Source organism: Rhinatrema bivittatum, chromosome 11, assembly GCF_901001135.1.
Source record: "Rhinatrema bivittatum chromosome 11, aRhiBiv1.1, whole genome shotgun sequence".
In the NCBI taxonomy this organism is placed as follows: domain Eukaryota; kingdom Metazoa; phylum Chordata; class Amphibia; order Gymnophiona; family Rhinatrematidae; genus Rhinatrema; species Rhinatrema bivittatum.
In genome coordinates, this window is record NC_042625.1 from 9,443,774 (window position 1) to 9,470,823 (window position 27,050).

The 27,050-nt window shown below is 43.3% G+C and overlaps 1 protein-coding gene across 2 annotated transcripts in view; it reads left to right on the top strand.

The window, feature by feature from the left end:
* The window catches only part of TTC28 (tetratricopeptide repeat domain 28), a 2,190,403-nt gene that overhangs the window by 1,123,769 nt on the left and 1,039,584 nt on the right, over positions 1 to 27,050 (top strand). The gene's annotated exons all lie outside the window — the stretch shown is intronic.

The window sequence follows — 27,050 nt, forward strand, 5'->3', positions numbered from 1 at the left end:
CCTGCACGCTGTTCCTGTCTAAGCCTCAGTTCCGGCTTGACCTGTACGCTGTTCCTGTCTAAGCCTCAGTTCCGGCCTGACCTGCACGCCGTTCCTGTCTAAGCCTCAGTTCCGGTCTGACCTGCACGCCGTTCCTGTCTAAGCCTCAGTTCCGGTCTGACCTGCACGCTGTTCCTGTCTAAGCCTAGTTCCGGCCTGACCTGCACGCTGTTCCTGTCTAAGCCTCAGTTCCGGTCTGACCTGCACGCTGTTCCTGTCTAAGCCTCAGTTCCGGTCTGACCTGTCTAAGCCTCAGTTCCGGTCTGACCTGCACGCTGTTCCTGTCTAAGCCTCAGTTCCGGTCTGACCTGTCTAAGCCTCAGTTCCGGTCTGACCTGCACGCCGTTCCTGTCTAAGCCTCAGTTCCGGTCTGACCTGCACGCCGTTCCTGTCTAAGCCTCAGTTCCGGCCTGACCTGCACGCTGTTCCTGTCTAAGCCTCAGTTCCGGTCTGACCTGTCTAAGCCTCAGTTCCGGTCTGACCTGCACGCCGTTCCTGTCTAAGCCTCAGTTCCGGTCTGACCTGCACGCCGTTCCTGTCTAAGCCTCAGTTCCGGTCTGACCTGCACGCTGTTCCTGTCTAAGCCTCAGTTCCGGTCTGACCTGTCTAAGCCTCAGTTCCGGCCTGACCTGCACGCCGTTCCTGTCTAAGCCTCAGTTCCGGTCTGACCTGCACGCCGTTCCTGTCTAAGCCTCAGTTCCGGCCTGACCTGCACGCCGTTCCTGTCTAAGCCTCAGTTCTGGCCTGACCTGCACGCCGTTCCTGTCTAAGCCTCAGTTCCGGTCTGACCTGCACGCTGTTCCTGTCTAAGCCTCAGTTCCGGCCTGACCTGCACGCTGTTCCTGTCTAAGCCTCAGTTCCGGCCTGACCTGCACGCTGTTCCTGTCTAAGCCTCAGTTCCGGCCTGACCTGCACACTTTCTGCCCCAGCCTTGCTCCAGCCTCACCAGACTGCCCACGCCTTGATCTAGCCTCGCCTTGCTGCCTGTGCCACTCCAAGGGTGGTCCCCCGCACTCTGCCAGGACCAGAGCCATAACAGTAATATATGCAGGTTGATTGTGCCCATAATAGTAATGATGATTGTCATTTGTCTAGCACATTTCACTTATTGTCATTCAATGGCAAAATCAACTGTAGAAAATCCTCTCTTAGCTGGGCTGCATTACTTTGCTGGATCTCTATCTCCTGAGAGCAAAGGAGGTAATTTTCAAAAGATTTTAAATGCATAAAGGACTGGGTTTTACATATGTAAAATTGAAAATTGCTGCTACTACACCGATAACTCCTTTTGAAAATAACTTCCAAAAATTTTATTATAGATCTATATTAAGGAATTCTATCTTGCATTTCTGCCTTATGGTATGTGGGAAACTGTATGGGTGGATAATTAATTGGGACATTAATAAAATGTGAAATTGCAGTGGCATGAAAATTGAGAGTAGTATCAATTCTGCTAAAATCAGAGTTACTTGGTTTGCTGTTTTTAGAGGTCAGCTTTCAAAGAGATTTACGCAGGCAGGAAGTGTTTTGCCTACATTAAACAGCTGTCTAAAAATAGCTCCCTCAATTTATCTAAAAATGTGCCAATTTTTCGACTATGTGTGTAATTTCAACCACATTGAGAGGAGATGTTCCCAGAGGTATGTTTAGGTCGGAGGATGAAAAGCATGCACATAGGTTGCATTTTCAGATCTTTGCATGTGCTTTGCCAGCAATATGCTACACATAGAAAAAGCAGGTGCAGTTGATTGCGTACTTTGTATCCAGGACATGTCTGAAAGCACAAGTACTTGAGTACTTTCACTTTGAGAGTTGGTGCAAAGCTTACAGATAAAAAGTATGGGCAGTCTTTGTCCCAATGAGGACAGTTTGAAAATTGTTCCCTTGATGTATCTGAGCATAGTACAACCACCACTTAATATTTGCATCCTTGAATTCACATCTCAGTGGGGATTCAGATGCATTATGAACATAAGAGCATCAACCCCAGTATCTTGTTTCCAACAGTGACCAATCCAAGTAACAAATACCCAAACATTAGATAGATCACAAGCTACTATTGCTTATTAATTACTGTCATAGCAGTTTATGGATTTTTCCTCTAGGAACTTATCCAAACCTTTTTTAAACCCAGTTACACTAACTGCTGTAACCACATCCTCTGGCAATGAATTCCAGAGCTTAACTATGCACTGAGTGAAAAATAATTTTCTTCGATTTGAATGAGCTACTTGCTAAATTCATGCAGTGCCCCCCTGGTCCTTCTATTATCTGAGAGAGTAAATAACCAATTTACAAAATCATGAAAGGACTTGCCTGACTTTCTGACTACCTATTTAAAATAAAACACACTAAATAGTATACCCCAATAGTTTACTTCTCCCCAATAATTTAATGTTTTACAAATTTCTCCATACAGTACTTATTGATTTTTTTTCCCAGCCATCAGCAAGGTGATCCTCTCCTCTCAATGCTTCCACTGGTACATTTAGCATTTACTATCCTGGATCTGAGTTCATGCCATAAAACATAAGGGAGCTACTTGCATCCAGATACACAAAGTGGTTAATCGGAAGTGGAGAGAATGCAAACAATGGGGCCAATACAATACAGTATGCTAAGCCAAGCGCACTGTATAACCCGCACTCTGCGGGTTAAATAGGCGCTAATCCACCCTCTAATGCAAAAGGGGGATTAGCGCCTATTTAACCCGCGTTGGATGCGGAGTGAACTTAATAGCGCTCATCACATGCAAATGCATGTGAATGAGCCTATTACTCATTCACTCCACGTGCAAAAAAATAAATGTGCGTCTCAGACTGGAGACGCCTGGAGCAGGCATTAATAGCTGAGCGCAGGTAAAAGAAGTACAGAAAAGCAGAAAAAACTGCTTTTCTGTACTTTTTTTAAAGTTAAAAAATAAAAAAATAACTCGGCAGACCGAGTGCCATCTGCCAGTAGTGAAAATGGCCGCCACGCAAGCGACCCTAGCGCCTCCTTGCTAGCAGGACCCCCTAATTTAGATATTGCATGGCACCCCCCTTGCAGGCACCATGCGCACATTAGGAAAGCGGACGCTGACTTTTAAGCGCCCGCTATCCACAATTTATATTGCATCAGCCCCATTGCATTGTGTTCAAGGCCTAGTATTGTCCCAATACTAAGTAGGAGGAACCACAGGAAGCAGCATGAAAAAAAAATCTTGACTGCGATCAGGTTAGGAAAACGGATGCTTAATTTACAAGAGTCAATTTTCCTCACCCGTAGCTGTGCGCGGGTTAGGAAAACGGATGCTCGTTAATTGAGTGTCCATCTTCTTAACCAGCACACAGCCACATCTCCTCGATGCCTGATGCCAAGAATATGCTAGGGATGCACAATTTATCCCTAGCGCGTCCTTTTAAGTGTGGCAGCTCATTTGCCTATTGTATCTGGCTCCAAGAGAGGGGGATGTGCGTGTGTTGAAAAATCGCGCACCAAGTTTGGATGTATGTTTTTTGACACTTGCTATTGCATTAGCCCCTTTATTATCTAGGACAGTGGTTCCCAACCCTGTCCTGGGGACCCCCCAGCCAGTCAGGTTTTCAGAATATCCACAATGAATATGCATGAGAGAAAATTTGCATGCACTTTCTCCAGAGTATGATGTTTTGTCAAGTCTGTCATCTTCACTTCCATTGCCTTTACTATTCTGGATAGATAAGCATGTGTTGTCTTCATAGCTATTCTGCCAGTCCTCACCACTGTCATTTGTATATGTGCAACCATGCTTAAATCCTATTAACAGCTTTTATTACAGTTACCTCTGTTGGTAGACTTTTCCATGTATCTGTCACTCACTCATTTAATAAGTGTTTTTTATAACCTTCCTCCAAATTCATATCATGAATTATTTTATTGAAAATATTTTATTGTACTGAAGCTTGCCTAATAGTTTACTGCTTTTATTATATTTCTTTTACCTTCCTCCTTCTAGTGTGTGCATTTTCCTTAAACATCTATGTAGGGTTTGTGTTATACACTCAGAAGCATTTTGGTAGTCGTCCTCTGAACTGCTCCATCCTATCAGTGTCAGGATGCTCATGGCCACTGATTCACTTAGGTTTTAAGTGTAACCCCTGGGCGGGACGGATCCTTTTACTGGCACCCGGGGGCACACAAGAAAAGAAATAAGAGATGGACCCTTTCTGCACAACACTCCTGCAATGTCTCACGGTCTCTTCTTCACCCCACCAGATTGCTTTACTATCTGAGGACGAAGAATAGCTCTTACTCCCTGGTTTTGCAAGGCCAGCCCTTCTCCGCCTTTTGCACACAGCACTGCTGATTAACACGGTCTCTGCATCCAACAAACACACAATGGTTTCCAGCACCTTTAATGATAGTTGATTAGGTGACTGAAAGCTAATCCATTTCTTAATTCAAGCTCAAATAATAAGACAGCATAAAGATACACTCCAGTTCTTTAGTAAAGTCTCTGCTTTTCCTTGAAGTACTCTATGTACACTGAGTTCATTCTGTTCTCCACTTCTTTTAACTCCTTTGAATCATTAGATTGAAAATAGTTCAATTCTTCTTCAATCCCCAGTTGAATTTCTGAGATCTTCCCGTTGACGGTGGTTAGAATATATAGTCCCAATACTTTATCAGAACTTAGTCCCAGGATTAATACTCTTCTAAAATCCTCTTTAAATACTTGAACTCCTTATGCAGCACCAGGTGGGCACCTCTCATTGCCTTTGTCTAACGCTTATTATAGCAGCAACAAAGTTCTTGCTACCTTTACTTTCTATCCATTAGTTTCCTTCCTTCAGTGCACTTTGCTGGGATCCCTTCCTTTAGGTAAATGAATATCTCCACCCTTCTGTTTCTTTCAGGATGAAATACTCCAATCTCTCAATGATTTGGTTACTGATTCCCAGGTACAAGGGTCATCAGTTCCAGGTGGAACAAAAATATTATTTGAACCTAAAATGGAGAAAATATCAAGCAACAAGCAGAAAGGGTGGAATAAGACTACCTCGCCTCCAAACAGAGGAAATAGTACAACAAGACAGTTCAAAAATATAATTCTTCTTCAGGACACAAGACAGCTTTATCCTCTGGAGGAGAAATGGAAGACTGTCAGGATCTTACATGATTTAACCTTACACAGGAGATGCCCCATTCGAAGAGGTACCAAGGGCTCTCTCAGAAAATTCTCAAACATTGTCTTAAAAAAGTCTAAAACAAGCTTAAAGGCGGGATAGGCAAGTCAATGGGAGGCTGACTCCTATATGAGAAAACTTCCTTACTCCTTTCCCATAAATTAGGAAAAAAATGTAAGACAAGCGGCAGAAAACTCCTTCTTCAACAAAATCCAAACTAAAATCCACGAGGATAGATGGTGCTTTGGGATAATAAATAGCTAGGTGACACCAATGGAGGAGCAAAACCCAAACCCCTCTCACTCACTTCTACTCATAACCTCCCCAGTAAATTGGTACACTCCGCCTACCTCTGATGTGTGCCCTTTCATTTCATTTAATATTTATATACCACACATACCAACTTACAATTCAGATTAAGATGGTTCGCAGTAGAATATCATATAATGTACATCAAAGCAGTGAAAACCTCCATATCCAAACCCCTCCAACCATCAATTAAAACTCATTCTTCCCTAGCCCCTAATAGAACTAAAATATCTCCACCTACAGTTTTTGCCGCTCTACTTTCTTTCCTGCCTCCATTATGACTCCTCTTTGTCTAAAAAGCGAAGATTTTACTTTCTTCCTAAACAACAAATAGTCCCCTATTTTCCAAATCTCTTTAGGTGCTGAATTTCCTAATTCAGCCCCTATCACTGAGAACATTCTCATATGATATTTTACCTTGCCCACTTCCCTCCACTTTTAGGAGGTTTTCATGTCCTGACCGGAGCTTTCTTGATGTCGTAGATCTCCTGCTCCCTTTCCTTTCGTCACCTTAAAGACAGAGTCATAATCTTAAACCTGCTCCATTCTCTCACTGGGAGCCAGCGCAGCTGATATAATAGAGGATCAGCGCACACCCTCCTTGGACAGCCGTAAATTGATTTATTTAAGCCCGGATTTTAAAGGCTTTGCGCGTGTACATTTGAGGGGTTACATGCGTGGCCGAGCCTGGTTCGCACTGCGTTCATTTTCTAAAGGGCCTGGCCACGCGTGTTACCACCCATACGTGCCAAAGTGCCGGGCCTGGGGGGGGCATGGTCTGGGCAGAGACGGGCTGGGACAGCGCCATTAGACACTGATCCAGGGAAGTGTGTGCCAGCAGCCAGCCAGTGCACGGAAGATACTTCTGCTCCAGAGGAGCAGTAAGTATGGAAACAAAAAAAAATAGGGGATAGTTAGGTTTAGGTTTAGGTTCCAGTCCACTCCTTAATTGGAGTGGACTGGAAGGGAGCTGGTCTAGGCCTGATTGTGTTGCTGTGCATACTTAATAAAGTGTCGTCCCCCTCCCCCGCAAGTCACGGGCCACCCACACATGCATGCACAGATGTTAAAATCCAGCATGCATGTGCGCGTGGATATCACATGTTATAACAATCACGTGGCGACGCATACATGTTATAAAATCTGCACGTCCATGTGCGTGCACATACTCCTTTTAAAATGTACCCCTTATTTATTTAGACATTTTCTATACCATCATTCCGTGTATAGATCACAACGGTTTACAAATTGACATTCATATTTATAACTCAACAGACAAACAATGATTGGTTACATAAAGCAAAGAGTATAGAAAATTAAAATGAAGTGCTAGTTTTTGCATCTTATACTGTGGTTTTTTTTTAGCATCTTACATTCTCTTATTTGATTTATTCTTCATGATTCTATTAAATTACAAAATCAATCTAGCTGCCATATTCTGAACTATCTGCAACTGATGGATAGATCTTCTGATAACCCCACCAGAATAGCATTACAATAATCCAGTAGTGGTATAAAATAGGCCTGAAGTATTTTATAAAAAGTAGATTTGTTCAGTAACAAAGGCGATAAGTGATGCAATTTCAAAAATGCTGTTTACACAATTCCCCAGATATGTAAATCCAGAGTAAAAGCAGCATTTAAAATTACATCCAGATCCCACATTTTTTCCACTATCTCAACTTCCTTCAAATCAATTTTTATATTAATCGGAACACATGGATCTTCAGTTGCTTTTACTAACAGCATCTCTGTTTTTGCTGCGTTCAGCAACAACCGATTGAGATCTTCTGTAAGCATTCATTCCCCGTATTCAAAGTCACACCATGATCACTCCCCATTGGTATCACCACTTGTATGTCATCCATTCAAAAAAAATTTAAATTCTAAAGAGTGCCTGCTGCTTGAGGAGAGTGCAGAGCAGGCAGTACCTATGTTTTTTAATCTAAAAAAGTACCCAAACAAAATAGAAGGTGCAAGTCTGTGCACATAGCTTTTCCAACTCATTTTTCAAAAGGGATATTTTCTCTTTGGAAACTGGCATAAACTCTATGGGTAGAAACTCTTTGTGGAATTTACATTGCTGCACACAGTTTGAAAGTTGCCTCAGTCTAGCTTCTCAGGGTTTCAGTGTTTGCATATTTCTGTTTTTTATTTATGGGCCTTTTTTCTGAGATAGGTAGGGGTCAGCAAGGGCTCTGCGTGTGTGACAGAGGTGACGGATTCTGCTGACTAGCATGTAGGTTCTGTGTAAGGATGTTTAGCAATTCAATTAGTTTTGTTTTGGTTTTTCCATTGCTACACTCCCGTCCACAGCCAAAATTATTGAATGAGTCGTATTCAAATAACTCTCTGACTACATATATGATAATATCTTACCTCCAAATCAGCACAGTTTCAGAAAGGGATATAGCACTGAATCTCTCCTCATATCATCCTTCGATACAATACTTAGAAGATTCGATACTAACTCAGATTACATACTGGTATGTAATCTGCAGCATTCGATACGCTGAATCATGAAATCCTTCTCTCAAACCTCGAACACATAGGGATATCTGGTCATGTTTTACAATGGTTCAAATCTTTTCTGGCTAACCGTCCACAAAGAGTCACCCTTGGTGAGGCAAAATCTAATTGGTACTATACTGATTCAGGCATACCTCAAGAACATAAGAAATTGCCATGCTGGGTCAGACCAAGGGTCCATCAAGCCCAGCATCCTGTTTCCAACAGAGGCCAAACCAGGCCACAAGAACCTGGCAATTACCCAAACACTAAGAAGATCTCATGCTACTGATGCAATTAATAGCAGTGGCTATTCCCTAAGTAAACTTGATTAATAGCAGTTAATGGACTTCTCCTCCAAGAACTTATCCAAACCTTTTTTGAACCCTGCTACACTAACTACATTAACCACATCCTCTGGCAACAAATTCCAGAACTTTATTGTGCGTTGAGTGAAAAAGAATTTTCTCCGATTAGTCTTAAATGTGCTACTTGCTAACTTCATGGAATGCCCCCTAGTCCCTCTATTATTAGAAAGTGTAAATAACCAAGTCACATCTACTCGTTCAAGACCTCTCATGATCTTAAAGACCTGTATCATATCCCCCCTCAGCCGTCTCTTCTCCAAGCTGAACAACCCTAACCTCTTCAGCCTTTCCTCATAGGGGAGCTGGTCCATTACCTTTATCATTTTGGTTGACCTCTGTACCTTCTCCATCGCAACTATATCTTTTTCAGAATTGTACACAGTATTCAAGGTGCGGTCTCACCATGGAGCGATTATAGAGGCATTATGACATTTTTCGTTCTATTAACCATTCCCTTCCTAATAATTCCTAACATTCTGTTTGCTTTTTTGACTGCTGCAGCACACTGAGCCGATGATTTTACAGTATTATCCACTATGATGCCTAGATCATTTTCCTGGGTGGTAGCTCCTAATATGGAACCTAACATCGTGTAACTACAACAAGGGTTATTTTTCCCTATATGCAATACCTTGCACTTGTCCACATTAAATGTCATCTGCCATTTGGATGCCCAATCTTCCAGTCTTGCAAGGTCCTCCTGTAATGTATCACAGTCTGCTTGTGATTTAACTACTCTGAATAATTTTGTACCATCCACAAATTTGATAACCTCGCTTGTCGTATTCCTTTCCAGATCATTTATAAATATATTGAAAAGCACCGGTATAGTACAGATCCCTGAGGCACTCCACTGTACCCTTTTCCACTGAGAAAATTGACCATTTAATCCTACTCTCTGTTTCCTATCTTTTAACCAATTTGTAATCCACGAAAGGACATCGCCTCCTATCCCATGACTTTTTAGTTTTCGAAGAAGCCTCTCATGAGGGACTTTGTCAAACGCCTTCTGAAAATCCAAATACACTACATTTATCGGTTCACTTTTATCCACATGTTTATTAACCCCTTCAAAAAAATGAAGCAGATTTATTGGGCAAGACTTCCCTTGGGTAAATCCATGTTGAGTGTATTCCATTAAACCATGTCTTTCTATATGCTCTACGATTTTGATCTTGAGAATAGTTTCCACTATTTTTCCTGGCACTGAAGTCAGGCTCACTGGTCTATAGTTACCCGGATCACCCCTGGAGCCTTTTTTAAATATTGGGGTTACATTGGCCACTCTCCAATCTTCAGGTACAATGGATGATTTTAATGATAGGTTGCAATTTTTAAGTAATAGATCAGAAATTTCACTTTTGAGTTCCTTCAGTACCCTAGGATGCATACCATCCAGTCCAGGTGATTTGCTAGTCTTTAGTTTGTCAATCTGGCCTACTACATCAAGGCTCATTGTTATCTGCCTCTCTTCAACATATACCTTCTTCCACTTTGCTATCTGGTTTAAATTTGAATTTTAAAATTTATGCAGATGTATACAGTTTTATTCCATTTTCAGACTCATGGCCCAAAACTCTATCACTTTTGCAACTGTACTTAAAAACAATTAATATTTGGCTATCGCCTAAAATTGAACACATCAAAAACTGAATTGATTTTCTTATCCATGGTTCCTGATTCTACACACCATCCTCAAGATAAATTTACATTTGAAGACCATACAATCCCTATAACCAACTGTGTTAGAAATTTTGGAGTATTAATAGACTCAAAGCTCTCCGTGTCAGAAAATATTCTTTAATTGTAAAAAAAAAATCTTTTTTCAAACTAAAAATTTTGAAAACTTAAACCTCTGCTACTCCCTACCGATTTTCGTTCTCTGGTTCAAGCATTAATATTGTCAGGCCTCGATTACTGCAACTCGTATCTAGGAATTCCTGCTTCGACTATTCATCCTCTTCAACTTATTCAGAACTCAGCTGCTCGCATATTATATAACATACCCCGCAAAGACCACATTACACCAATGCTACAATTATTGCATTGGTTGTTGATATCATACTGTATACAATTCAAAGTTCTTGTTATACATAATCTAATCTATAATCCATCATCAGTCTGGTTATGCTCAATGTTAAGACTTTACAAACCATCCTGACAACTACGATCAATTGATAAATGCAATTTTGAAGTACCCACAATAAAGACAGCAATACTGGATCTGACCTGTAAGCGAGCATTCTCAGTCGCTGGTCCAGTTTTATGGAACGCTTTACCAGAAGACATCTGTGTTATATCAAACACTAAAGAATCTAAAAAAGCACTAAAAACATATTTCTGTACTATCGCCTACAATAATACATAGTTGCAGTTCCATTTTCCTTTTTCTTTTCTTTCTTATTGTATATGGCTTTTATTTTATGATTGTCTTTGCATACTGTTTTTACCTATTATTTACTTGTTCTTTGTTTATTCGTGTATTTAAAATTTATGTATGCAATCGAATTGTAAACTGCATAGATCAGTTATCCAATTGTATAAGCGGTATATAAGAACTTTTAAATAAATAAATAAAAACAGGAAGCATATTGTGTTCTATATTTGCAGTGTTGTATTTTCACAGGTAGGGCTGTTGCTGTTTGAATCCTGGCTGTTAGTGCTATAATGGTATAGCAGGTTATAAAAAACTGGGCCCTGTGTGCACATGCGTGCCAGATTTTCATGTCCGTGCATGCATGTGCGGGTGGGTGGCCTGCTCCATACCCGGGGGGGGAAAGAGGAATTTTAGAAAAATACGCGTGGTGATGCAATTGGGCCTCCCCTAGCTTCAATTAAGGAGCGGACTGGGAGGGAACTTTCCTACCCCTAACTCTATTCTTCTTCCCTTTTCCCCTCTCCTCCCTGCCCCCTAAACCTACCCTAACTATCCCCAGATTTTTTATTTTGCTACTTACTGCTCCTTTGGCGCTCTCCCGGCAAAGCTGCTGGTGCATGCTTTGCCGGGAGAGCGCCAAATGGTGGCTGAACCCTTCTGAAAATGCGTGCAGCACGCACAGGGCCTGGCCCCACAAGTAACCCCCGACTTTTGTGTGCACATTTAAAATCGAGCCCTTAGTGTCTTTTTTTTTGTGGGTTTTCTTATTATTTCACAAAGTATCTGGCTGGGGAGGTATTTTAAAGTGCTGTTACTGAGGGGATACCAGAATTTGAACATAATTTTTGTATGTCAAGTTGAAAAGGGAAACATTTTACGGACTGGGATACTGATATGATGGCTTCAGGGATAAAGTTTCTACGGCCAAGTCCAAAAGCAAAGAACGTTCAAGTAGCATTGAATGAATTATCAGGAAGGCTGCTCACTAAGTAAAAATGTTGCAGTAATTTTGTTATGGTTTCAAGTTGCTTGGTTTGCTTGTAAGTATTATTATCCTTAATATAAGACATGGGGATAACCTGTATGGTAGATACTGCCATGGGAAGCTTGCTGGGCAGACTGGATGGATTATTTGGTCTTCTTCTGCCGACAGTACTGTTACATTTGTTCTATGATAACATCCTTGCTCTGCTCTAAACTCCTCAAGAGTTCAGAACTTCTTGAGGTTGACAGTGAGATGCACAAGACTTTGTTTACTGTTCCACCCTAAATCAAAACATCAGTCCCAGATTTCTCACTAATAAAGTAAATGAAGATTCAGACTTTTGAGAAAGTAATCACATTTAATAACTTTTTTTTTTTACAAGCAGTTATTGAAATGAAAGGATATTTTCTCTCTTGCATCATTTTTAACAATAAATATTTAGGCTTCTTAAACTTCAGCTGCAAAATTTAATGTGCAGTGTGTCACACACATGTGAGCATCATCTGTCAAGTGTGTCATGGTGGAAAAAAGGTTGAGAACCATTGCTCTAGTAGATATGTGACCAGCATTCATATAGAATTACACACATACACAGTGTATGAGCGTTGTTTTACACAGGGATGATGCTTTCCAGACATTGGAGTCCGAGCGGCTTTGGTCTTAGGCGCAATAGCTTTTGTTTAAGAAAATTATGCTCATAAATTCTTGATGCAAAACCATGCACATCAAATAGCAGGTGAAACTGCAGGCAGTTTTAATGGTAACATTTTTCAAACTGGATTTACTCATGTGTATTCACTTTGAAAACTGCTGTAATGGGTGCATAACATTACCCCAGTTATGTTTAAGCAGCATCATATACTCAGGAACGGTAACTTTCAAACCGGTGTGGGCATGTATCCGCCCTTGCCCGGGGACGCAACAATTTTATAACGTGCGCATGCTTTAAAGCAGCCTGGCCATGCACACGTGCAGGTGTATGCAAATGCTGCTTCTACCACCTAAATCAGGGGCTCGCACCCATGCTATTCCCAGTTTCACCAGTAAGTCTCCAGTTTGCCCAGTTAAGAGTCCTCCAGACTCCCTTAGTTTATTAGCCTTCACTTCCCCTTGTTAGCCCTGACCCTTAAAACCTCACAGCTCTGCCTAGTTTTCTTTATTTTTTTTTAACTTACATGTCATCCATAGCAGAAGTAAAGTTGCGCCGCAGGGAACCTCGGCATACGCTGGATCACGTAAATGTCTATCTGCACATCTCGGGTTCATGCCCTGAAATGCCCATGCTCTCCCCAGACCACACCCCGCCCCTTTTTGAAAACTTTCCAGATGTGCGCGCTGCGGGAGATATGCGTGTATCTCGCCTGCTTTTAAAATCCATGCAAGCCCTACATATTTGCGCATCCCCTAATTAATGCACGTGTTGGGCTTTTAAAATTCACCCTATAGTCTGTATCCTCCAAATGTATGAAATTAAATTAAAAAACCAGCAGAGAAGCAAAAACACTCATACCAAACATGGAAGTGAAACAGGATGAAAACCATTGCTTGCATTTGTGGTTTGATTCTGCATTTATGGATGACAGTGAGCTTTTGGGGTCACACAGGTCGTCTTCCTTAATAGGCTGATGAAGGTTAGGATTGCGTACTTAATTCGATTCTCTGACCTTTGAAAAGGGCTAGTAGTAAGTCCCTGGTTTTGCTAGGCTTATAACCATTATTGATAGTAATATAACTGGAGAATATGTGATTGTCTGTAACTTTAAATATCAAACTCTTCCTAAAACAGCTGTTATGGCTGCCATATTTACCCAAATGGAGCCTTTGAATATAAAGTTTCATTTAGGAAGTTTCATTTCCATTTTAATGTTTAGCCTCCATTATATTAATAACCCCCAAGTAACTATAGCCAAATTTAGAAAGAAATGTCTCCTGCTGTATAAACATCTTGGATTCTCCAAGGGCAGAACTCCCTGAAGTAAATAAGACCTTTGTATTTAAACTGACACACACTGCAGCCTATGTGAATGTGTTTTTACTGAGCCAAGGATTTCCCTATTTTGGGATAGAAATGTTACCATTTGTTCACTATTGTAATCCAGCTAAGTGCTTCCCCTTTCAAGGCAGGATGAGGCATGCCTAGAGTTGCCTTTTGTATAGTAAAAAAAAATAAACTGAAGGGAATGTCTTGTACCTTTAAACAGATGCCAGCTGGTTCCAGCTATCACAGTTATCCCTTTAAATACAAGCTACAGCCCTGTCTCTCAGAGCAATAAATAATAAACTCTGTTTATAACAAACCAATAAGTTTGCTCCCATTGGTGGAATGCTATACCTTTTTTATTTTGCGAGAGTGTTTTTGTGCGGCCTCTGTATTTGCAGATTGATTCTACCTTCACCTTGAGAGTAGAGGGGCTTGCATGGGAGGCCCAGGAGATGAATGATGGAATCTCTCAGAGCTTTTTCCTGATCCAGTAGCTTACCGCTATAAAACAAGTAGTGACTCCTCCATGCTGGACAAATTACGTTTGTAGAGAGTAAGCAGCTTGTGGTGGGAACGTGGTTAAGGAAGGAGGAATTGCCTAGTGCTTAGAGCAGTGGGCTACGAACCAGGGTTCGAGTTCCGCTGTCGCTCCTTGTGACCTTGGGCAAGTCACTTTACCCTCCATTGCCTCAGGTACAAAACTTAGATTGTAAGCCCTCTGGGGATAGGGAAATACCTACAGTACCTGAATGTAAACCAATGTGATATCTCAGATCGAATGTCGGTATATATAAGTTAAGTAAGTGTTAAATACGGAATGAAAACAATTGAAATTTTCCAGCTTTCTTGGGTTTAATAAAAATATATTTTTAAACAGTTTGGGGAAATTTTATTTTCCCTTCCCTGCCACTCCCTATTTGCTGCAACAAGTAGGAGGCACTGCTACTTTAACAAATCTTAGAAACACAGACTGTGTCAGCAGATAGGGACCAAAAAGTCATCCAATCTGCCCAGTTTACTTCCTGTTACCATGCCATAGTTGATCAGACTTTCCCTTCACTTCTTTGTGACTAAGGATCCTGTGGTGACTTGGGTGATAGCAGTTTGGAAATAGCCAGAGAAATAAGGAGGCACATTCTGGCTGTTCCTTAGGTGAAGTTTATTTACATTGGAAAAACCAAAATCAAAACAATCAATGCAGCTCACCTTAACTTCAGGTAACACAGAATCTTTAAATGTAACAGGACTTGGAGTACGATGGGTCTCTGTCAGCTCCACGGGACCTACTTAACCCTTCTAGGCCCTGAGTTCTTATACTCTGGTTAAGGGCACCTCCCTTCACCCAGGATTTCCTGTGGGTCTGGATCTTAAGGAGGACGGGTGAGGCAGCTCTGCCCGGTCCCGTAGGGTAGTCTGAGGGAGTTTCCTATAGACTCCCTCACAGATCTACTGTACTTATCCCAGGCTTTCTTGAAGTATTACTTTTTGTGTCTAATATCTCTACTGGGGGGGCTGTCCCATGTATTGCTACCTTATCTCTGAAGAGTTATTTTTTATTTTTAATGTTACACCTGAATTAAATTCTTTTAAATTTTGCTACTGTTACAGACACACATTTATGTATACATACATTTCTCACAGGACAAGCAGGATGGTTGTCCTCACAAATGGGTGACATCGAAGGTGGAGCCCACCACGGAAAACTTCTGTCAAAGTTTAAAAGAACTTTGACTGGCCCCTACTGGGCATGCCCAGCACGGCACTGACCCTGCAGCCAGCAGGGGTCTCCCTTCAGTCTTCTTTTTTCCGCGCAGCAGTTGCCACGCGGTGAAAGGAGCTCTTCTACCACGTTCCTGACAGGAATTTGGTTCTTTTCTTTCCGAAGAAAATTTGCCCCTCAGGGGTCTCCCTTCGACAAATCTTTTTCAGCTTCGCGGAATCCGGTAAGTTTTTTGCCATTTTTTATCGACTTCCGTCGATTTTGGCCCTCGAGGCCTGTTGGCAATTGCCGATCCCGCGGCTAAATTTTGGCCTCAAGCCATGGCGACGGGGTTCCGTCGATGTCCGGATTGCACCCGGACTATGTCAATCACAGACCCCCACAGGGTCTGTGTTTTGTGTTTGGGTAGTGAGCATGATGTCCTGACTTGCACTAAATGTGCCCTAATGACACCCAAAGGTCGCAAAGCCAGGATGGAGAAGATGGGGCTCCTCTTCCATGCACCCACCCCAACGCCATCGATAGCATCGACGTCATCGGAACCGGCACCGTCGAAGTTGCACCATCATCGTCAACCCTCCGGTGACCGTCCTCCATCGATGACTTCTCGGCCGTCGACTCCCGTCCCCTCCCCGGATGGGCGAGGAGATCGGAAGGATAAACATCGCCATCGACGGCACAAGTCTCGGCCCGTCGAGGATCCAGAACCATCGACCTCTGTACAGGCCGAGCCACCAACAAAAAAGCCTCGGTCCGACCTGGCACCGTCCACGTCTCGATCGCAGGCACCGAGGAAACCCTCACCCTCTCCGGGTGTGGGAGCCGTGATCCCACCGGTTACGGTGGTCCCTCCGGCTCTGCCTCAGCCTCCCTCTCCCGTCGAGCCGGGTATTGTTACCCCTGGTCTCCGGGCAGAACTGGACCGGCTGGTCCAGGAGGCCATCGAAAAAGCGATGCGAAGGTTCCAACCTCCACCGACACCGATTCCGGCACCGACTCCGGCATCGACTCCGCCACCGAGGAGGGAACCGACCACCGAGCCTCTAGTGGAAGCGCTGGCACCGCTACTGCATCGCATGGAGGCACTCATGAAGGCCCTTCCATCGGTGATTCCAGTAGCACCGACGACTCCACCGTCTCCGACTGGATTCTCATCGGCAGGAGAAACACCGTTCCTGATTCCCCCTTCTGGGGTGGTCCCATCGGTGCCTTCTCGTATATCTCCACCGATTTATCCTTCGGCGCCATCGATTCCAAGACCAGCACCGATTCCATCGGCGCCCCCGAAGCCCTCGATGCCATACCCAATTCCGCCTTCAGCACCGATGCCTTCAAGATTTCACTCGATGCCGGCGGATCCTCAACCAGGTCCTTCAGGGCTTCAACCCCCACATGATCCCTACGATACCTGGGGTGATGATACATCTTCTGACACCGATTTGCCTTCACCACCATCTCCTACAGAGAGTAGAAAACGTTCTCCTCCTGAGGATCTTTCTTTTATTAGTTTTGTGAAGGAGATGTCAGAAGTTGTACCTTTTCAGCTACAATCTGAAACCGATGACAGACACCAGATGATGGAACTGCTCCAATTTCTGGATGCTCCTAAAATCATCGCTTCCATCCCTATTCACCAGGTATTTCTGGATCTGTTGAAGAAAAACTGGGAATCTCCTTCATCTGTTTCCCCAGTTAACAAGAAAGCTGACTCAACATATCTCGTTCAGTCAACACCAGGATTTCAGAAGCCCCAACTAGATCACCGCTCGGTTGTAGTTGAGTCCTCGCAAAAGAAAGCCAAGCGTCTGAAATCACATTCTTCTACTCCACCTACCAAGGACAACAAATTCCTGGATAGTGTGGGACGGAAAGTGTATCATGGAGCTATGTTGATTTCACGCATAGCTTCATATCAACTTTATATGACTCAATACAACAGAGCCATCCTTAAGTAGATGCAAGACTACGCTGACACCTTGCTGGATCAATATCAACCACAGCTTCAAGCCCTTCTCCACAAAGGCTTTGAGGCAGGGAAGCACGAAATTAGAACAGCCTATGACATCTTTGATGCTTCCACAAAAGTTTCGGCCACAGCAATCTCAGCCAGACGTTGGGCTTGGTTAAAATCATCCAACCTTCGCCCAGAAGTCCAAGACCGTCTATCTGATTTACCCTGCTTAGGGGACAATTTGTTTGGAGAACAAATTCAGCAAATTGTAGCTGAATTAAAAGATCACCACGAGACGTTGAAACAGCTCTCTTCCATTCCAGCTGAGGTATCCTCCAAACAACCTCCAAAGAAGGACACTAAAAAGTCGTTCTTTCGTCCACGGCGTTATTATCCTCCATCGGCTAGGCCTCGACCTGCACGGTCCTCCAACAGAGCTCAGCCACGCCAGCCTCGGAAGCAAAGACCTACTGTAGCCCCACCCCCGGGACCTGCGGCGGGCCTTTGACTTCCCTGTAGAGAGCACATGCCAAACCCCTCTTCCAGACATCCCTGTGGGAGGTCGACTGTACCATTTTTTACAACACTGGATACAGATCACCTCAGATCAGTGGGTTTTAGCGATTATCGCACAGGGTTACCACCTCAACTTCGTCACTCTTCCAGCAGACTCCCCGCCTCTTCAAGCATGGAGTCTAACCAGCCATTTGACTCAATTACAACAAGAAGTATTCCTTCTTCTACAATCAAATGCTATAGAACCCGTCCCTCCCTCTCAACGAGGAAAGGGATTCTACTCCAGGTACTTTCTAATACCAAAGAAATCAGGGGGGCTACGACCTATTTTGGACCTTCGAGCCCTCAACAAGTACCTTCAAAAAGAAAAGTTCAAGATGGTAACCCTAGGCTCGCTTCTCCCTCTGCTGCAAAGGGGAGATTGGCTGTGCTCTCTCGACCTCAAAGACGCTTATACCCACATTGCGATAACACAATCTCATCGCAAGTACCTACGTTTTCTGGTGGGCCGGAACCATTACCAATATCGAGTACTTCCTTTCGGCCTGGCATCTGCACCGCGGGTCTTTACCAAATGCCTCGTTGTGGTAGCAGCATTCCTCAGGAAGGAAGGTGTCCACGTCTACCCCTACCTGGACGATTGGCTAATCAGGGCCTCCACCCAACAGATTGCTCACTCCTCCCTAAAATTGACAATTCAAACACTCCTTTCCTTAGGGTTTCTTGTCAATTACGAGAAATCTTGCTTAGTCCCATCTCAAACCTTATCCTTCATTGGGGCAGACTTGGACACCTTACAGGCAAAAGCTTACCTTCCTCATCAAAGGGTTCAAACCCTAATATCCTTAGCTCGCCAGCTCCAGTCTCAAACCACAGCCACGGCTCGCCAGTTCCTCGTCCTCTTAGAACACATGGCATCCTCGGTTCAAGTCACTCCCATGACTCGACTAGCCATGAGAGTAACACAATGGACTCTGCGACACCAATGGATTCAAGCTTTTCAGCCTCTGTCCTCCATAGTCACAGTTACACAAGCGCTACGCCTGTCCTTAACCTGGTGGACAAATCGTGTCAACCTCCTTCAGGGCTTACCCTTTCTCCTACCAGATCCGCAGGTCATCCTAACCACCGACGCATCCCACATCGGTTGGGGAGCCCATGTAGATATTTTACAAACTCAAGGAGTCTGGTCTCGAGAGGAAGCCAAACACCAGATAAATTTCTTGGAACTGAGAGCAATCCGCTACGCACTCTGAACTTTCCAAGCTCACCTATCGAATCAGGTCATCTTGATCCAAACGGACAACCAGGTGGCCATGTGGTACATAAACAAGCAGGGAGGCACAGGCTCCTTCCTTCTGTGTCAGGAAGCTGCGCAGATTTGGGCGGAAGCCCTCTCCCATTCTATGTACCTCAGGGCCACCTACCTGCCGGGAGTGGACAATGTATTGGCAGACCAACTAAGCCGTGTCTTCCAACCACACGAGTGGTCACTCAATCCCTTAGTAGCGACCTCTCTATTTCACAAATGGGGTTATCCCCACATAGACCTCTTTGCGTCCCCTCAGAACCACAAAGTGGACAATTATTGCTCTCTCATTCGGAGCCAGCACTCTCGGCCGAGGGATGCATTCTCCCTCAAGTGGACGACCGGTCTGCTCTATGCATTCCCTCCTCTTCCTCTGTGTCGAGGACCCTCGTGAAGCTCCGCCAGGACAGGGGAACCATGATCCTGATAGCACCGCACTGGCCACGCCAAGTGTGGTTTCCCATACTCCAGGATCTCTCCATCCGCAGGCACATTCCTCTGGGACAGGACTCTCATCTGCTCACTCAAAACGACGGATGCCTCCTTCATCCCAACCTCCAAGCCTTGTCCCTGACGGCATGGATGTTGAAAGGTTAGTCCTTCAGCCTTTTAACCTTTCAGACTCAGTTTCTCGTGTCCTGATAGCTTCACGAAAGCCCTCTACAAGAAAATCTTACTCATAGAAATGGAAAAGGTACACATCATGGTGCACTTCTCAGTCCCTTGATCCCCTTTCCTGTCCAATCTCTAACTTCTTGGACTATTTGTGGCATCTATCAGAATCCGGTCTCAAGACCTCTTCCATTAGAATGCATGTCAGTGCGGTAGCCGCCTTCCATAAAGGTATTGGGGGTGTTCCTATTTCAGTTCAACCCCTTGTAACACGCTTTCTTAAAGGCTTGCTCCATTTAAAGCCACCTTTACGTCCGCCGGCCCCATCTTGGGACCTTAATCTGGTTTTTGGTCACCTTATGAAACCACCTTTCGAACCTCTGCACTCCTGTGAATTAAAATATCTCACATGGAAAGTGTTATTCCTTTTGGCTATCACTTCAGCTCGCAGGGTTAGTGAATTACAGGCCCTAGTTACCTATCCGCCTTACACTAAGCTCCTGCAGGACCGGCCGGTACTCCGCACTCACCCTAAATTCTTACCTAAGGTAGTTTCGGAGTTTCATATTAATCAATCCATCATACTACCTATCTTTTTTCCCAGGCCCCACTACAACTCCGGGGAACAGACTCTGCATACCCTAGACTGTAAACGAGCTCTAGCTTTTTATCTAGACCGTACAGTTGCTCACAGGAAGAGCACTCTGTTTGTCTCTTTCCATCCTAACAAGTTAGGACAACCTGTGGGTAAGCAGGCTCTCTCCTCTTGGTTGGCGGACTGCATTTCTTTTTTGCTATCAGCAAGCTGGCATTCCTTTTCAAGACCGTGTCAAGGCACACTCTGTGAGGGCCATGGCGACTTCAGTAGCACACCTTCGATCGGTGCCGCTTCCTGACATCTGCAGAGCTGCAACATGGAGTTCCCTCCATACCTTTGCAGCCCACTGTTGCTTGGACAAAGCTGGAAGACAGGATTCCATCTTCGGCCAGTCTGTCTTGCGTAACCTTTTTCCAACCTGATGTACCAACACCCTTCCACCTTCCCGGTAGGGTGCGGATGCCCTGTACCAAATTCCACCCCAGTTGTTGTGCCTGTTGCACGCCATTGGGTGCATTTGGTGCAAGTCAGGACATCCTCAGCTCGGTACTCACCCATTTGTGAGGACAACCATCCTGCTTGTCCTGTGAGAAAGCAAATGTTGCTTACCTGTAACAGGTGTTCTCACAGGACAGCAGGATGTTAGTCCTCACGAAACCCGCCCGCCACCCCGCGGTGTTGGGTTCGTTTTATTTTTTCCTTTTTAGGCACTGCCTGTAGCTTTGAAAATCAGACTGAAGGGAGACCCCTGCTGGCTGCAGGGTCAGTGCCGTGCTGGGCATGCCCAGTAGGGGCCAGTCAAAGTTCTTTTAAACTTTGACAGAAGTTTTCCGTGGTGGGCTCCACCTTCGATGTCACTCATTTGTGAGGACTAACATCCTGCTGTCCTGTGAGAACACCTGTTACATCAGGTAAGCAACATTTGCTATATCAAATTGTTGTTCCTTTTGTTGCTGTGGGGTTTTACCCTTGCTGTTGGTTTAATTACCTTGCATTTTTGCTTTTTCTCCTTTAACTGAGAGTAAATGGTGTTGAAAATTAGTGTGTTGTGTAATGTCCCGTGTCACTCTGCTTGGGAACATGGGTAATAACTGCACTGAATTGGGGTGCCTGGGTCATTTCCCCAATGTCTAAAGAAACCACAAACACCATCTGGTCCTATTACAAATGGATTGGTGGGGTTTTCTGCTGCAGGCCACTGCCAGCTGCCGGCAGCAGGTTTTCCCTCACGCTATTTGGTGGGGGTGCTACACATTTACACAATATCAAGAAAATCCTATTGAAACCTGCTGTTAGGGATCTGGATAGTAATGTCATATATGGCCATACAGCTACTGTATATTTCTGAGTTTTAGCTGATTATCAGCCCTTCCTTTTAGGAATAAGATCATTCACTGTGAATTTGTAGTCACTTGTAATACTGAATTAACGCAGTTTTGCTTACAGATTTGTACTGAATTGTTTCCATGTTTTAAACAAATATAAGAAAGGTATTGCCACCAGAATAGTTACTTTAAAGCTTCTGAACCTTCCAAGTCTAAAAGAAATATGGTTACTTGTCTAAAAATTAACCTTCAGTAATGCACATGTAGAGCTCTGTATTGTAACCAATTGATAGGTGAGGATGTGCCTTATGACCACTTATCATTGATTCTTGTGGCTTTTCTAAGTCATTTTCACCCTCACAAGGCTTACTGGTTGTAGTTCAAAGTAAATTTTGGATTTTCACCATTTACGTTAATGAAATCTCTCAGATCTTTGTTGGATTTGGTGGCAATCTGAAGCAAATCCCCCAAAAGCCAAAAAGTGAATTCATTCGTTGGAAGAAATCTGTTATGAATCTGCCTCAGATTTTGACAGATCTGCCAATTTGCAATAATCCACTTAGGATAGCTTTCCAAGAAAGTTTGTTGAATCTGGTATAGACCTTTACAACCCTTCCTCCCAGCCTTAATGATTCATGCATTTCAGTGTTTAGGACTTGTGTCATCAGCTGAATTTTCCTATACGCCCCATATCAGGAAAATTCATGAATATTCTGGTCCATAGCTTATTTATGAAACCCATGTAATAAAATGTCTGGGATCTCATTCTTTTTCTTTCTTTTTGTTTTTTTTTTAAATGTGACTGACAATCTGAAATATATGGAGTTGTCATGATGTAGGAAAGATGCAGAAGAAAATTCAGGATCATTGCTCCCTAAACCAATTATGTTGAGTCTTCGCACCTGGAAGAGAAGATAGAAAAATCATGTAATTTAGAAATATAGAGCATCCTTTTCTGGACAGAAATGTAATCTCATAATGACTTGTGGTGTTACCATAGTGCATTAATTTGTTTTGCTTTGAAAGTATTACTACCATAGTGATCATTACTAGACAATTATTTTCTCCATGTGTGAGTTTATTTCTTAATTAGGATCCTAGATTGAACTTGGAATAAATCTGTTCCTTTGGGAGAATTCTTCTGCACTATATGTTATGATTAATAATGTTTTGCTATATTAATTGTATGTTTATATTAAGTGCTATGGCTTTTTTCATTCTGATTGCAGACATAGTGCAATTCACATAAAATTCAGTTTTACAGGTTGCAATTTTATGTAATAAAATAAGAGATTCTTTGCTAACTCCAAAGATCAGTAGGCTGTGGTTTTGTTGGATAAAATACACTGGAATTGTATTAGTGTTGTGTGTTCTTATTTTTATGCACTTTGTTTTGTTTTTTTTATATATTGTAATCTGCTTTGTCCGGTTTACTCTGTAAAGACAGAATATGTCTCCAAAAAATAAATTAAACTAGCGAATTTCCTGACATAGTCAACATTTCCTAAACTCCAGTTTATTTTTCAATGTACTTGCATTGATGAGAAGTTGAATGAATGACAGCCCAAACCAAATGTTATGACAACAGTGATATGGCTTAAGCTAGCAGCATAGGCAGCCTGTAGTAGGAGACATAGTTTCAGTATATAACAGATGAGATCAGTTACTGATGAATCATTCTAGCAGTGGTATTGGTTTGGGAGAAGACAGTACTGATAGTACAGCTTTTGTTAGACCAATCTAAGAACTCTCCAAAGATAATGAGGTAACCATCTTGGTTCTTTCTTGAGATATCATAAGGAGACTTTCAAAGAAGGGACTTATGTGATCTGTAAAGCTCCTCTACAGCATTTTCTTATTTGGGTCCAATAAAATCTATCTCGGTGTACAAGACCTCCACTTACATGTACCTCCTATGCACAGATGACCTGAATAAACTGAATGTGTAATTGAGGGTATTTTTTGGGTTCCTTCTTGGGGATAGTAAGATCTGATCCCCAACTGGAGAAACAGAAATGTCTACACTTGCCTTCATCTGGCTTCTAAGACGTTAAGATATTATAGCCTTCTCTACCTGTCTGTGCTTTATTTTTCTGATAATTTTTGTATTTTTTTAATTTGATATTAGTCTAATGGCTCATTATGAAGTGCCATGCCTGGTACATCATATTAATGGGGTTTTATAAGTAGTTAATAAGTAATGATACAAAACTGGTTATTGCCACACACTCCTATAGTGCCAACTGCTGTGAATACTTGCTTTGTTGTCAGTGTAAGCTTTTCTCTGCTAATCTTTCATGCGCTGTAGGTCTGAATTTCAAAAGTGCTTCTCCTATGTCTAGAGGAAAATAGCTCCCAAAGTTTAGACTAGGCAGTGTAGACAGGTCTGGTGTTTAAGGTAGCCAAAATAAGTAAATATACTTAGTTTTCGACTAGGACTACGCGAGTGGTGAATATTCATTGTGCATGATCTGTTTGTAACCTTAAAGGATTGAAGTTGTGCACCTCTGGTTTAGACCATGTCCTTGAAATGGCTTTCCACATCTGAGAAAGTGCAAGCGTAACTTGCATTCCAAAGCCACTAATACATCGCTTTTCAGTAGAACCATTGTTTTCAAAAGATTATTTATTTATTTTTTTGCAGGTAAAATACAATGAATTTAAATCAAAGATGTTGAATAAAAAATTGGGCTAAAATTGCTTAATAATTGCATACTAAAAAAAGCTTTTAAATGTATTTCAAAATAACTTGTTTAATCCTTTCTCCAAGGCAAAACTCCACAAGATCATGTAAGTCCCAAAATAAATAAATTTACAAGATATTTTTTCCAAAATCTTTTTGTAAAGTCCCAAAATTTTAAATGCAAACAATCCTGTTCGACATTAAAAAATGTTCCCAAAAATGCACTCATAAAGTATTTAAAAGCCCAGCAAGCAATGCACTTATCTCAGTTCATTCTTCAGCAGTGTGTCAGGAAAGTCAGAGTGCTGTAATCCTTCTACATGCTTCCATATTTCACATATCCCTCTTCATCAGGGAGGATTAGATGCAATCTCTTTGATTAAATCAACATAAAAAAAGAAGTAAATAATAACGTCCTTGTCGTAGGGTGCCAAGCTGGAGTTAGGATACAACCCCACAGAAGTGGTACTGGACTACAGGCTGAACGGGTGCTGGTCTTTGAGGACATGGCAGGGGCTGGAGATAGACAAGGTTGAATCCAGGTTCAGGCTAGGGACTGGATATAGGCTGGGGCTTGGGTTCCAAGCACAAGCTGAACTGGAGGCCGTAAGGTAAGGCAAGGAGGCCTAGGAAGCCACAAAGCAAGGCAAGGAGGCTTGGGAGGCCACAGATTGAGGCAAAAAGGCCTGGGAGGCCACAGAGTGAGACAGGAGGCCAAGAGAGGCCACAGGACAAGGCAGGAAGCCAAGAGAGACAGCATGGCAAGACAGGAGGCCTGGATAGGCTGCAAAGAAAGACAGAATAGAGAGCGAGAAGGTGGCCAGGTCAAGGAACCAGAGGCATTGATGGACTGGACATGCTGGCTAAAATAGTGCAGGAACTGCTGAGTCAGGTGGTCAGTGAGGATGTGGCTCGGATAGCTGGGAGCAGAGGTGCTGGGGGCCTCTGGTAGTTGGCAGGTGTCAAAGCAGGTAGAACCAGGGCACAGTGAGGCTGCACAGCAGGCAAAACCGTGGCAATACCCTCCCTCAAGACTCCCTCTTCCTGGGTCCCATTTACCATGGGGGCTATGGCTAAGAGTTTGGTTGTTGCAGCACTCTGATGTTCCACATAGGAGGACTGCAGCACTCTGATGTTCCACATTAGGACTGCAGCACTCTGATGTGCCACATAGGAGGACTGCAGCACTCTGATGTGCCACATAGGAGGACTGCGGCACTCTGATGTTCCACATAGGAGGACTGCGGCACTCTGATGTTCCACATAGGAGGACGGCAGCACTCTGATGTGCCACATAGGAGGACTGCAGCACTCTGATGTTCCACATAGGAGGACTGCGGCACTCTGATGTTCCACATAGGAGGACGGCAGCACTCTGATGTGCCACATAGGAGGACTGCAGCACTCTGATGTGCCACATAGGAGGACTGCAGCACTCTGATGTTCCACATAGGAGAACGGCAGCACTCTGATGTGCCACATAGGAGGACTGCAGCACTCTGATGTTCCACATAGGAGGACTGCGGCACTCTGATGTGCCACATAGGAGGACTGCAGCACTCTGATGTTCCCCATTAGGACTGCAGCACTCTGATGTGCCACATAGGAGGACTGCAGCACTCTGATGTTCCTCATAGGAGGACTGCAGCACTCTGATGTGCCACATAGGAGGACTGCAGCACTCTGATGTGCCACATAAGAGGACTGCAGCGCTCTGATGTTCCACATAGGAGGACTGCAGCGCTCTGATGTGCCACATAGGAGGACTGCAGCGCTCTGATGTGCCACATAGGAGGACTGCAGCGCTCTGATGTGCCACATAGGAGGACTGCAGCGCTCTGATGTTCCACATAGGAGGACTGCAGCACTCTGATGTTCCACATAGGAGGACTGCAGCACTCTCATGTGCCACATAGGACTGCAGCGCTCTGATGTGCCACATAGGAGGACTGCAGCACTCTGATGTTCCATATGACTTATGCGTTCCATGTAATGGTTGTGCCATTTCCTCTGGCCTCCCGCTGGTACGATGTGCAAACGGCTATCGGTATATAAAAAATGTTAAAAAAAAATAAATATAGGAGGACTGCTGCACTCTGATTTTCCTGATGCATCGTTGAAACAATTGAGCTTGCTTGGCTTTTAAATACCTCAGGAGTACCTTATTGAGTAAAAAGATTTTGTAATGCTGAACAGAGTTGTTTACGATTAAAGATTTGTGGAACTTATACATTTGTGGAAGATTTGAGAATTCATTTATTTTGGAACTTTAAACAAATCTTTTGGAGATTCGCTGTGGGGAAAGGATTGTACAAGCTGTTTTGAGCATGCAGTGATGAAACAGTACAGTCCAATGCTTCATTCCGAATCTTGGAAGCATTGGCCTATATATGAACATGCGCTTCTATTCCTAATTTTATAAAACATTAGAATTACATTTTTTTGTATTTTACTTGCAAAAAAAAGAAACTTTTGAAAAAAAATGTATACTGAAAATTGATATCTTAGTGGCTTTGGAATGAAAGTTACCCTTGGACTGTCCTACATTTGGGATTCATAATCTGTGCACTGGTTATTTGAAGCATTAGCCCCTTTTTTGCACTTTTTACAGTTTGAAATTAC